The sequence below is a fragment of the Chrysemys picta genome, chromosome 5 (assembly GCF_011386835.1).
Source record: "Chrysemys picta bellii isolate R12L10 chromosome 5, ASM1138683v2, whole genome shotgun sequence".
Lineage (NCBI taxonomy): Eukaryota > Metazoa > Chordata > Testudines > Emydidae > Chrysemys > Chrysemys picta.
In genome coordinates this window covers 52875721-52888615 of record NC_088795.1, presented here as the reverse complement: position 1 = coordinate 52888615, position 12895 = coordinate 52875721, and positions in this window count along the sequence as shown.

Genomic DNA, 12895 nt, shown 5'->3' with positions numbered 1-12895 from the left:
AGTTGGGACATTTAATACTTCTCATATGGACAATGATTGAGAGTTAGCAGTTTTTTAAAGAGACTATTAAGGGCACAAGAGCAAACTATCCTAATGTGTAGGAAAGATAGGAAGTATGGTAAGACATCACACTGGCTTAACCAGGAGAACATCAACCATCTGAAACTCAAAAAAAAAAAAAAAAAAAAAAATCCTACAAAATGTTAAAATGAGGTCAAATTATGAAGATCATGAGTATCAAAAACAACACAACCATGTAAGGACAAAACTAAACAGGCCAAGGCATGAAATTAGCTTAAATTAGGTAGGGGACATAAATATTAGTAAGAAAACATTTTTTACAAATATAAGAGAAAGGACAAGGTAGGCCCATCATTCAATGAGAAGAGAGACAATAACAGAAATCGCAGCAATAGCTGAACTGTTAAATGCCTTTACTGGCTTTCACCAAAAAGGTTAGTTGTGATGGTATGACTTAAATAGTGATCCGTGTAAATGGAGTAGGATTTGAGGCTAAAATAGGATAAAACACATTAAGAATTACATAGGTTAGATGTCTTCAGATCGTCAGGATCTGGTGAAATACATCCTAATACTTAAAGATTTCTTCAAGCAGGTCTGTGAGCCATTAACAATTACCTTTGAGAACTTGTGGCGGACAGGAGAGATTGGAAGAGGGAAAATATAGTACCTATCTATAAAAAGGGGAATAAGGACACCCCAGGGATTACATACCAGTCATTTTAACTCTGGTACCCAGAAAGAAGAGAGTAAATCAAACAATACGTAAGCACCTAGAAGATAACAAGGTGAAAAGTAATGGTCAACATGGATTTGTCAAGAACAAATCAGATCAAACCAACCTAATGTCCTCCTTTGACAAGGTAACAAGCTTTGTGGATGGAGGGAGAAGTAGGTGTGATATATCTTGACTTTAGTAAGGCTTTTGGTACTGGCCCTCATGACATTCTCATAAACAAACTAGAGAAATATAGTCTAGGTGAATCTACTATAAGGTAGGTGCACAAATGGTTGGAAAAGCATACTCGGAGTAGTTATGAATGGTTCACAGTCAAGCTGAAAAGGCATATCAAGTGGGGACCTGTAAGGATCTGTCCTGTGTGGATTCTATTTAAATTCATAAATGATTTGGATAATGGTATAAAGAGTACACTTATAAAGTTTGGACAATACCAAGTTGGGAGTGGTTGCAAGCACTTTGGAGGACAGGATTGGAAATTCAAAATGATATTGACAAAGTAGAGAAATGGTCAGAAATAAATAGGATGAAATTCAATAAGGACACATGCAATATTACACTTGGGAAGGAATAATCAGTTGCACAAATATAAAATGGGAAATGATTGCCTAGGAAGGAGTACAGCAGATGAGGATTTGGGAGTTAGAGTTGATGACAAAATAAATCTCAACAATGTAATACTTTGCAGAAATAAAAAGCACACATTGTTCTGGAGTGTATTAGTAGGAGTGTTGTAAGCAAGACATGAGAAGTAATTCATCTACTCTAATGAGCACTGATAAAGGCTCAGCTGGAGTATTGTGTCCAGTTCTGGGCACCACACTTTGGGAAGATGCAGACAAATTGGAGAAAGTCTAGAAGAGAGCAACAAAAATGACTAAAGATCTAGAAACCATGACCTACAAGGAAAGATTGAAAATAATTGGTTTTGTTTAGTCTGGAGAAGAGAAGTCTGAGGGAAGTCATAACAGTCTTCAAGTATGTAAAAGGTTGTTATGAAGAGGAGGGTAATAAATTGTTCTCCTTATCTACTGAGAACAGGACAAAAGCAATGGACTTTAATTGAAGCAAGGGAGGTTTAGGTTAGAAATTAGGAAAAACTTCCTAACTGTAATGGTAGTTAAGCACTGGAATAAGTTGCCTAGGGAAGTTGTGGAAGCTCCATCATAGCAGATATTTAAGAGCAGGTTAGACAAATACAGGGATGGTCTAGATAATGCATAGTCCTGCCTCAGTGCAGGGGACTGGACTAGATGACTGACTGACAGGTCTCTTCCAGTCCTACATTTCTATGACATGTGGGCTTTAAGCATCTAAAATGCAGGTGAAAATATTTGAGTATTGAATCTAACTGCATCTGGACTATTCAGAAATCACATTTCTATCTACTGTTGTATAATTACTTTTTATGTTTGAAGTGTATGTTTAATGGGTACATCTCAGGAGACTGGGTAATAACTTTTTAATATTGGTTCAAATCCAGCCTAGAGAAGTAGTGACTGAAGGTTGCTTCTAGCCGCTGGCTTATGTTATAAAGCTACAAACACTAGTAAGTTTAATTTAGAAGCAACTTAAAATCTATCCAGTTTTTAAAAATTAGAGGAGATTCAGATGTTCACGTTGACTGACCCTTAAATGACTATTTGGGTCTTGGCTTTTTAATTACTTAATTGCTAACAGCAGAGAACAGAATATGATGTGTGTTGTGCGTTATTCTTTAGTACAAATATACGTAATGAGCCATGTTAACAGTAGACACAAAGCATGAAGTGTTTACTTTTCTACTCCTAGAAAGTTTATGGAAGAGCTCAAAACAATTAATCTAGTTTGTGATTAATTTTAATTAATGGAGATATCCCATCTCCTAGAACTGGAAGGGACCTTGAAAGGTCACTGAGTCCAGCCCCCTCTGCCTTCACTAGCAGGACCAAGTACTGATTTTTGCCCCAGATCCCCAAGTGGTCCCCTCAAGGATTGAACTCACAACCCTGGGTTTAGCAGGCCACTGCTCAAACCACTGAGCTATGCCTCTCTCCCCCTCCCCCCTGATAAATTCCACTTATTGTTTTGTAGTCAGTATTAACTGCTATCACAAATCCATGGAGGGAAGTAAATAAGATTCCCTGAGAAAAATGGTATTTAATAAACTGAGCAAGTGCATAGCATTGATTCTCCTTTATTCTAAAATGGCACATTTTTCTATAGAGGGAAGAGACACGTTGGAAAATCCAGACCCCCAAAAAGCACTGCTCAGCTACAGCTGTCATCTCTGTTTGGAAGTTTTGAATCCCATCCAGAAGCTTGATAACCTAATGAATGGTCAAAGGGGATCTCTGACTATAGAGTAATTCAACTAACTGTGTTAAAATTAGTCTACCAAGCAATTAAACATTGATTTCAGTTTCTATAATTAATACTGTTTTGGTAGAACATTAACTAACAAAGGGAAACTTAAAGGTACAGACATGCAATTGCAATACCTTGCTATAGGCACCACCTATATATAATTTGATCAGAAATGATCAAATTGAAATGGAATTGGGAACTACTCATCAAATTAAGGTTATCAGAAGTGGATTCTTAGAAAAGACGCATACTGGGCTAGTGCCTCAGCTCTCGTGAATCAGTGTAGTTCCATTGGAGTGAATGGAGCTTCTCTGGTTTGCATCAGTTTGGGATATGGCCCTCTCATTGCACGTGGTTTCGCAGGGACTCTAGGCCTGGTTATACAAAGGCTTCTTAACACTCTGCTGGTAATGTAAAGAGCGCTTAAATTGAGTGTAAATTATTCTCTGACACCCTTCAAGGCATGTCGGTGTAAAAGAGAATTGGGTCCTCTCTAATTCATAAATAAAAAGGTGTAACTGATTTTCCACATCTGTTCATTGCCGGTGGGTATAATTTCAACATGGTGGTTATGGTATTACTATGGGAACCTCTCTTAACTATCCCAGAGTTAGTGATGCATGACAGTGATTTCTTTCCACTAAAGGAAAGGAGAACAGCTGCAGCAGAAATTTTGCGGAAGTTTAGTACCCATTTAATGTCACCCTCCCCCCCCCCCCCCCATTGCTTAGCACTGCACAAAATATATTCATGATTGCAGCTTCCAGTCCTGTATTTAGTAGCCTATTCTACATGCTAGCTATCCCTCCTTTCCATCAGCTCTGGCATTTCATGTTTTTCCTCCTTCCTAGCTTTCTCTGATGGGATCCTCAGACATACACTCCTTGCTAAAAACTCCCTTTCCTCTAGCTTCATTTGCTCCCTCTAGGCTCTTCCAAGGTAGCTGGATTCCTGTGCCTGATGAACTGACTTCCCTGGCCCCTTTGGCTGCACTGACAGATAGAGAAGATTGTTGTATGCAAAGCCAGAGGATACAGAAATCTTCCTCTGCCCACCTTTGGCAAGGTAGACGTCTGCCGTGGTTGGCCAGGGGAGGGGAGTATATGTCAATTGTATATGATAGCATGGAACTTTGTTTAGTGGCTGACTGTGATTAAATGCTCATAAATTTGAATATGTAATGCTTAGGGAGGGATGTCTTAACTAAATACTCTCATGTGGTGTATTAATTATAAAGTCAGGCTCCTGTGCAGACATGAACTGACCCATGATACGTAAGGTGGTAAATGACCAATGGATTTATTTTTGTTTTGTTTGTACCTTACCAGACAAAAAATATAGGCCACTTGCTACACAGGGGTGCAGAAGTGTGAAAGTGAAAGGTTACATAGTAAACAAGCTGTATATTTGCCTGGCTGGGCACATTTACAGGGGTGTAATAAATAAGGCCATTTAGCACCAAGGTCTCTTTTGGCCCCTGTAGTTCTGTTGCTGCAATCCGCACACAAGTGTGATGGCTGCTCCTTCTTGCCCATAATCTGTAACACATGCAGAACTGAAAGGGTTGTCAGCTGGGCCACAAAGGCTCAGCAGAGAGAACCGGCCCTACCTGAAAGAGGGTGGGAAAGTACAGCAGTAACCCCAGCGAGATTGGTAGTCTGCCCTAAGAAAGGGAGGTGGATAGCTGCCTGAACTGGCAAGGCAGCTACTGGCCTGGGTAAGGTAAGGTATTTTGTTCAGACTGTATTTCCTAATTGTTCATTTAACTTTAGAAGGGTAGCTGATATTTTAAATGTAAGTGGATTTACATAGCAACCTAGGGTTAGGATCCAGCCAGTCTGTCCAAAGAACAATGTGTGGTGGTGGGGCTGAAATTGCCTTATATTATTTACTACAATGCACTCTCTGCACAATCAAGATTGTGTTAGTGCAAAGTATGCAATGAAATCATGTGGGCTTATTCTGGGTTCCCTTTTCAAATAAATGGAAATTATTTCCTAGTCTTCCCCAGCAGCTGTAACAGGAGGCCCCTTATTTTTTTTTTTTTTTTTTTTTTTGGACAGAACAAATCATCTAATTGATCTAATATGACAGAACTAAAGCACACTTCCAAAACAGGGGTTTCACCAGCACTTTGTGCAGTACCATCATCTCTGCTGTTACTGTTTCTTTGTGTTTATAGGTTTCACATGTGTACAAATCTGAGATGACGCTCTTTAACCAATCTGTAGTTGCTCAAGTATTTTAATAGAGAGAAAATAAGTGACTCTAGACTCTTCCATTTGTCATGTTAGACATTTAAATACAGACGTTGCATAAATCAGTTTCTCTGTTAGTGCTAATATCTATTCAAAGAGTACATTCCATGATTCCATTCAAACGTTAAAAAATGAGATTTTCTTAAATCCTAGGATTTTTAAAAAATACAGCTGGAGTGCTTTTAATTTTGCCTTTCAAGTTGTGAACTCAAATTTAGTTTTTAAAATTTTTCTCTACAGTCATGCTGCCTAGAAACTTTTAATTACAAAATAATAATAATAAAAGTCCTGTCCTCCTTACTTGCCTCTAGGAGCTGGAACTTTATGAAAAGAACCAAGAATTGCAAAACTCCTGATAAAAGGGTGGGAGTTGGCAACAGTGATTCCAAAGTAGTGGTTTAAGCAGCCTGACTGTGCTATTGCAACACCCACAATAGCATAGAATCATAGAATATCAGAGTTGGAAGGGACCTCAAGAGGTCATCTAGTCCAACCCCCTGCTCAAAGCAGGACCAATTCCCAGCTAAATCATCCCAGCCAGGGCTTTGTCAAGCCGGGCCTTAAAAACCTCCATGGAAGGAGACTCCACCACCTCCCTAGGTAATGCATTCCAGTGTTTCACCACCCTCCTAGTGAAATAGTTTTTCCTGATATCCAACCTGGACCTCCCCCACTGCAACTTGAGACCATTGCTCCTTGTTCTGTCGTCTGCCACCACTGAGAACAGCCGAGCTCCATCCTCTTTGGAACCCCCCTTCAGGTAGTTGAAGGCTACTATCAAATCCCCCCTCATTCTTCTCTTCTGGAGACTAAACAATCCCAGTTCCCTCAGCCTCTCCTCATAAGTCATGTGCTCCAGACCCCTAATCATTTTTGTTGCCCTCCGCTGGACTCTTTCCAATTTTTCCACATCCTTCTTGTAGTGTGGGGACCAAAACTGGACACAGTATTCCAGATGAGGCCTCACCAATGTCAAATAAAGGGGAACAATCACATTCCTCGATCTGCTGGCAATGCCCCTACTTATACAGCCCAAAATGCCATTAGCCTTCTTAGCAACAAGAGCACACTGTTGACTCATATCCAGCTTCTCGTCCACTGTGACCCCTAGGTCCTTTTCTGCAGAACTGCTACCTAGCCATTCGGTCCCTAGTCTGTAGCAGTGCATGGGATTCTTCCGTCCTAAGTGCAGGACTCTGCACTTGTCCTTGTTGAACCTCATCAGGTTTTTTTCGGCCCAATCCTCTAATTTGTCTAGGTCCCTCTGTATCCGATCCCTACCCTCTAGTGTATCTACCACGCCTCCTAGTTTAGTGTCATCTGCAAACTTGCTGAGAGTGCAGTCCACACCATCCTCCAGATCATTAATAAAGATATTAAACAAAACCGGCCTCAGGACCGACCCTTGGGGCACTCCGCTTGAAACCGGCTGCCAACTAGACATGGAGCCATTGATCACTACCCGTTGAGCCCGACGATCTAGCCAGCTTTCTATCCACCTTACAGTCCATTCATCCAGCCCATACTTCTTTAACTTGGCGGCAAGAATACTGTGGGAGACCGTATCAAAAGCTTTGCTAAAGTCAAGGAATAACACATCCACTGCTTTCCCCTCATCCACAGAGCCAGTTATCTCATCATAGAAGGCAATTAGGTTAGTCAGGCACGACTTCCCCTTCGTGAATCCATGCTGACTGTTCCTGATCACTTTCCTCTCCTCTAAATGTTTCATAATTGATTCCTTGAGGACCTGCTCCATGATTTTTCCAGGGACTGAGGTGAGGCTGACTGGCCTGTAGTTCCCCGGATCCTCCTTCTTCCCTTTTTTAAAGATGGGCACTACATTAGCCTTTTTCCAGTCATCTGGGACCTCCCCCAATCGCCATGAGTTTTCAAAAATAATGGCTAATGGCTCTGCAATCTCACCCGCCAACTCCTTTAGCACCCTCGGATGCAGCGCATCCGGCCCCATGGACTTGTGCACGTCCAGTTTTTCTAAATAGTCCCGAACCACTTCTTTCTCCACAGAGGGTTGGTCACCTTCTCCCCATGCTGTACTGCCCAGTGCAGCAATCTGGGAGCTGACCTTGTGCGTGAAGACAGAGGCAAAAAAATCATTGAGTACATTAGCTTTTTCCACATTCTCGGTCACTAGGTTGCCTCCCTTATTCAGTAAGGGGCCCACACTTTCCTTGATTTTCTTCTTGTTGCTAACATACCTGAAGAAACCCTTCTTGTTACTCTTAACATCTCTTGCCAACTGCAACTCCAAGTGTGATTTGGCCTTCCTGATTTCACTCCTGCACGCCTGAGCAATATTTTTATACTCCTCCCTGGTCATTTGTCCAATCTTCCACTTCTTGTAAGCTTCTTTTTTGCGTTTAAGATCAGCAAGGATTTCACTGTTTAGCCAAGCTGGTCGCCTGCCATATTTACTATTCTTTCTACATATTTACTATTCTTTCTACAGCACTTCATAGCAACAGTGAGAATGAATAATCTAAAGGTGGGAAACGAGAAAACATTTGCCAGGTTGTGGGGCTATTTCTTGCAGCTGAATGTTCAGCCATGACAGTCTAGAAACCTTTGCTGTCTCCAATTTCTGAGCGGGTTGATTAAGTGTGTGGTAGCAGAGAGAAGGAAAAGCTGTTGCATGTATTTCAGAATAATGTATACTCTGTTCTCCCTTTGTGGACTATTCAAAGTAAAGACAGAGGCTGTGCTATGAAAAGACAGCAGAAAAGGATCACAGGCTACGGTTGGATGGTTCTTGGTTTCTTTATACAGACAAGCTTGAAAGCAGCCATGCTGCTTTTCCTGCTTGTGCACCTAGGTTACAGTGTAGTGTAGAAATGGCCTTTGTTTGATAGTGTGCCTTGCTTGCTTACAGCACTGTTTAAATTCACTTACTAAAACAAAAAACAACCAACGTTGTGAAGGTGGAATTTAGGTTGCTACCTCCCACCAGTGCTGCCTTTTTTTCCCCCCTTCTGGAAGGTGAGATGACCAAAACTGAAATGATAGAAAACAAGGAGAGGCTGAGCTAATGTCTCTCTTGCTCTTTACACAATATCTGTCGTATAGAGGAACCACAGACTCGAGGTCTGGTGGGCTTTAAATAACCATGTATACTAAAGACGTATACAACTGGCAATTCCTAGCAGCGCGTATACACTGCTGCTATGAGAGGATTCCAGTGGGTTCTAAAACATAGATTACAGTGAAGGCCACTGGAGCGTTCACAACCTATTTAAAGGGATGCTTCCCAATTTCTATATGTTATGTTCTGCGTGCCTTGATTAAAATGTTAGTTACAAAAGAAACAAAATACAAATTTATAGAAACCATACAATTAGCAGCTAGGGTGCTATTTTACTTGTATTGCAACCACATAACCTTAACTCTGTCCCTGCGGGGTGCTAGTGTAATCTGCTTTGTCTGGGATGCTATAGCAGAAGAGACCTAGCTGTCTTGGCCAGCTCATAATGAACTAAGCATGCTCAGTGGAAGCAGCTCACGCTGGCTCGAGGCAGAGAAAAACAGGCTGTTAGAGATCTGAGATCTCCTAGAGCTGAGTGTATATGTTAACCTTGACTTTAAGAAAAGGGCTGTCAACCGGTGTCATTACTTGCTAGTCTGTGAAGGATGCTGTTTGAGACAACTACAAACTTCTTGGATTTGGGAGGGTTGAAAACTCCACTTTTTATAAACAGTCCCAAAGACTGAGGATCAGTGGGGACTCTGGGAGCAGAGAGAGTGAGTGTTTTGATTATGTTCTAATGAGTAATTATTGAAATAATTGAAAGTTTTTCTTTCCTTTTACATTACACCCTGTTAGTAATAAAGAAGTTATTTCATTCAACAGTCTCATTAATAAGAGGATTACATAGATGCAGTATAAAAGTAGTCCAGATATTGTTTGAACCTAGTGGAGTTTTGTGCGCCTTGCTCTGCATCACTGTTATACCAGCACGTTATGCATCGTTCTTTTAAATGTGGAGAATATTTGCCTAAACTGCAGGGACCAGATTTTATGCTGTTTAACTGATATTTGTGCAGCTGGGAAAAGCAAGGAAAAGATATCAAATGTGATCGCTGGAAACTAGCAGCAGTTACGCTTCATATCCATGGTGCTTCACATGCGGCGTTGATGATTCTATTCATCCTTCTGACAAGGAGTCCTGATTTGGACTTACAGTGCGAACAGAGAAAATGGCATTTTTTCTTAAGGGGAAGTGAGACTCTAGTTCTGCTTCTCACTTACACTAATTCCCTTTTTCACCCATTGAGAAGCAAAAATGAGCTTTGGTGTAACTGAAAATCAGGTCCATTCTGAGGATTCCAGTCCCTATTGCTATCTTAAAGGGGCAGAGTTAAGGGTAGGTGGCTGTCTTGTGTGTTATGCACCACCACAGCTCTGCATGTCGTGGTTTTCATGACATTTGTGTGTGTGTGTGTGTGTGTGTGTGTTAACACTAACATTAGTTCTGGGGATATGCAGTAGATCTTAGTTCAGTTTTGCCTTCCCTACCCCTCCTCCCCCCTACTTAATGTTTGAGTTTTGATTTTGAAAGTCCACTCTTTCAGAAGGGTATAGGGAACAGAATACACTGTGGGACAATAACGTTAACTTCACCATAAAGAAGTTTGTGCAGGTGAATGTGCTTGGTTTTTGGGGCTAGGCGGAAGGTGGTGGCTGACTCATTTGTCTGACAGGCTCAAGAAGACCTTTATAGACAGGAGAAGCAGCACAGCAGTTCCAATACATGAGGATTACAAGGACTGGGCCACATGGAGGATGCCATCAACTGTTGTGGAGTTGAGGTGATGCAGAACTGAGAAGCGAGGCAGCTTTTAGCTCTGACAAAATTCTTGCTTCACCAGAAGTTGAGCTCTTTTTCATCAAAGTAAGGGAACTTCGTCAGGAGAAGGGGCTACTTCATGCTCCAGCTCTGCATCTTTCCAGCAGCCATCTGTATCTTCAGAGCCCATGCCCCTGCCCTTGATTACTTGGCCATCTGTCACTCAGGATGGGTAGCGATTGAATCCCTGTTCTACTTTCACCTCAGCTGCCCTCATAAATTTCCTTCTAGGCTCTATTCTATCCCCACCCATCCCTGTCTGTTCCGACTGCCCCTCTAGGCAGGAAGTTGGGGAGTGGCAGCAGGAAGGAGGAGTGACCCTGGCGGTGGAGGTGTGGCAGATGTTAGTAACAGGAGAAGACGATAATACACACACGGGGCAGGGATGAGCCTGTGATGTAGGGCCTCACTGGAGCTCCTAGGCACTACTGCAACACAATTAATAAACAAGAAAGGACAGTTCCCTCCATGCATTGTAACACGCAGCTTGAGACACTGTGGCAGTAACAGTATTTGGTGAAAGTATGTATGAAAAACCACGTAGCAGCACCATAGAGATTCACTGTAATTGGTGTTGCTTTTGCTGTCTTGAATGAGACCATAAATATGGTGGTGGGGCTGGGGAGGGGTCATTGTCAAATTGGTCAATGAGGAATAATTTGGAGGCAGCTTTAATTAGCCAGGGTGAATAGAAAGGCAGTGGGGGGGCCTCCAAGTTATGTCTCACTGATCCCCTGCATGACCCCATGTGACCCCCACAGGCTTCCTATGCACCCTGATTGATCCTGACAGCTTCCAAATTATGCCTCATTGATCCCTGAATGATCCCCAGCACCCCCTTGCTGTGCCTGACTTCATGTGACCCATCAGGCTTGCTATTCACCCTCATTGAATCCTGTATGACCCCCCGGCTTCCCCCCAGCACTCCAAGCTTTGCTGTGCATGACCTTGTGTGACCCCGCACCCGCGCTTGCTAGTCACCCTGATTGCCTCCAAATTATGCCTCATTGACCTCCAGCACTGCACGCCTTGCTGTGTCTGACCTCTGGTGACCCCCACCTGGCTTGTTGAGACTCTTGCTCCAAATTATGCATCATTGACCCCTCCCCCCGCATACTTCCCAGCACTCTAAGCTTTGGTGTGCCTCACCTCATGTGACCCCCCCCCCCCCCACATAGGCTTGCTATTCACCATCAGTGACACTGATGCCTTCAAAATGCCCTTGTGTGACTCCCCTTCCCCCACAGGTTTTTCACCCTCTTTGAACCTTCTATGATCCCCCTCCAAACTTTGCTGTGAATGACCCCCCCCCCTCCCGGCTTGCTATTCACCCTGATTAACCAAGACTGCCTCGAAATTATGACTCATTGACCACTGCATACTGCCCAGCAGTGAGCATTGTTCTGCCTGACCTTGTGTGACCCCATGCCTTTCACCATGAGTTACTCTAAGTACCTCCATCTTATTCCTCATTGACCCGTATGAGCACCCAGCACTTGAAAACTTGCTCTCTATAGCCTCGTGTAACCCCTCTGCCTTGCTATTCATGCTGATTGACCAAGACTTCCCACAAACTATGCCTCATTGACCCTTGCATGACCCCCTAGCACTTCAATACTTGCTGTCTAGCACCTTGTGTGACCCGATTCACCCAAATTGCCTCATTTTTCCTTATTGACCCTTGTATGACCCCCACAGCCCAATCATTCACATTGTGTGACTCCACCTTGTTGAGTCTCAAGCTCATTGACCTTGCTTGACCCCCAAATGCCTTCAAGGTTTTCTTAATTGACTCTTGCAGGAACCCCTCACCGCCAGCCTTGAGCTGAGCCTGTCTGACCCCCCCGAACTGATTTTTTCATGCTCAATGAGCCATATATAACCCGCCACTAAACGTATCCTGTGGACACCCACTCCCCAAAGAACCTCAAATATAAGAGGTACTGCAAAATGGCCTGAATACAAGCTGAGGTGTTGAATCCCCTTAGATAGTGATCAAAAGCGTCATGGGAAACCTGGAGGGCCAGATTGCTGAGTGCCTGGCTCCTAGACCCCTGCTTGGTTGTTGGGCATCAGCCTTTAAGGCTGGGGCAAGGAGGTAGGGCAATCCAGGCCCTCCCTGTCCGATGGGTCCCAGGCCAGGGCCTTGTTTTCATCATCCCCTGAACAGGGGCAGCCCTCCTAGCAGGGTCTCTAAATTACCTGCCCTGGGCTACTACCTACCAATCTGTTCATTTTGGGCATGACCCCTCTAGTCCACTAGGTTGGGCGGTCTGCTTCCCATAGGGGCTTGAGTAGCACCTTGTCATAGTCCCAAGCGCCTTCAGGTAGGTGGCCACAGGTTGGGGAGGCCGAGTCCCACAATGTCCTTGGGCATCACCAACTCAGTTAACTCCCAAGGTGGTGGCTCCTATGTCTGCGCCAGAATCTCCCTTGGCTGGGGAGACAATGCTTTCTCCTAGGTGGCTGCCTGGGTGGGCATGTTTGTGTGCCTTCCTCACATTTAGCAAGGTAGCTAGCTCCCAAACTGAGCCAGGGTCTTTCCTTTTTTCCTCCCTCCAAGCCTGGGATTGGCTGCAGGTATACTGGGATGGGCTAGCTGAACCCACAGATCCAGCACTGCAAATCTGCGGACCATGTTTGAGGATTGCGGCTCAGATGCAGATACA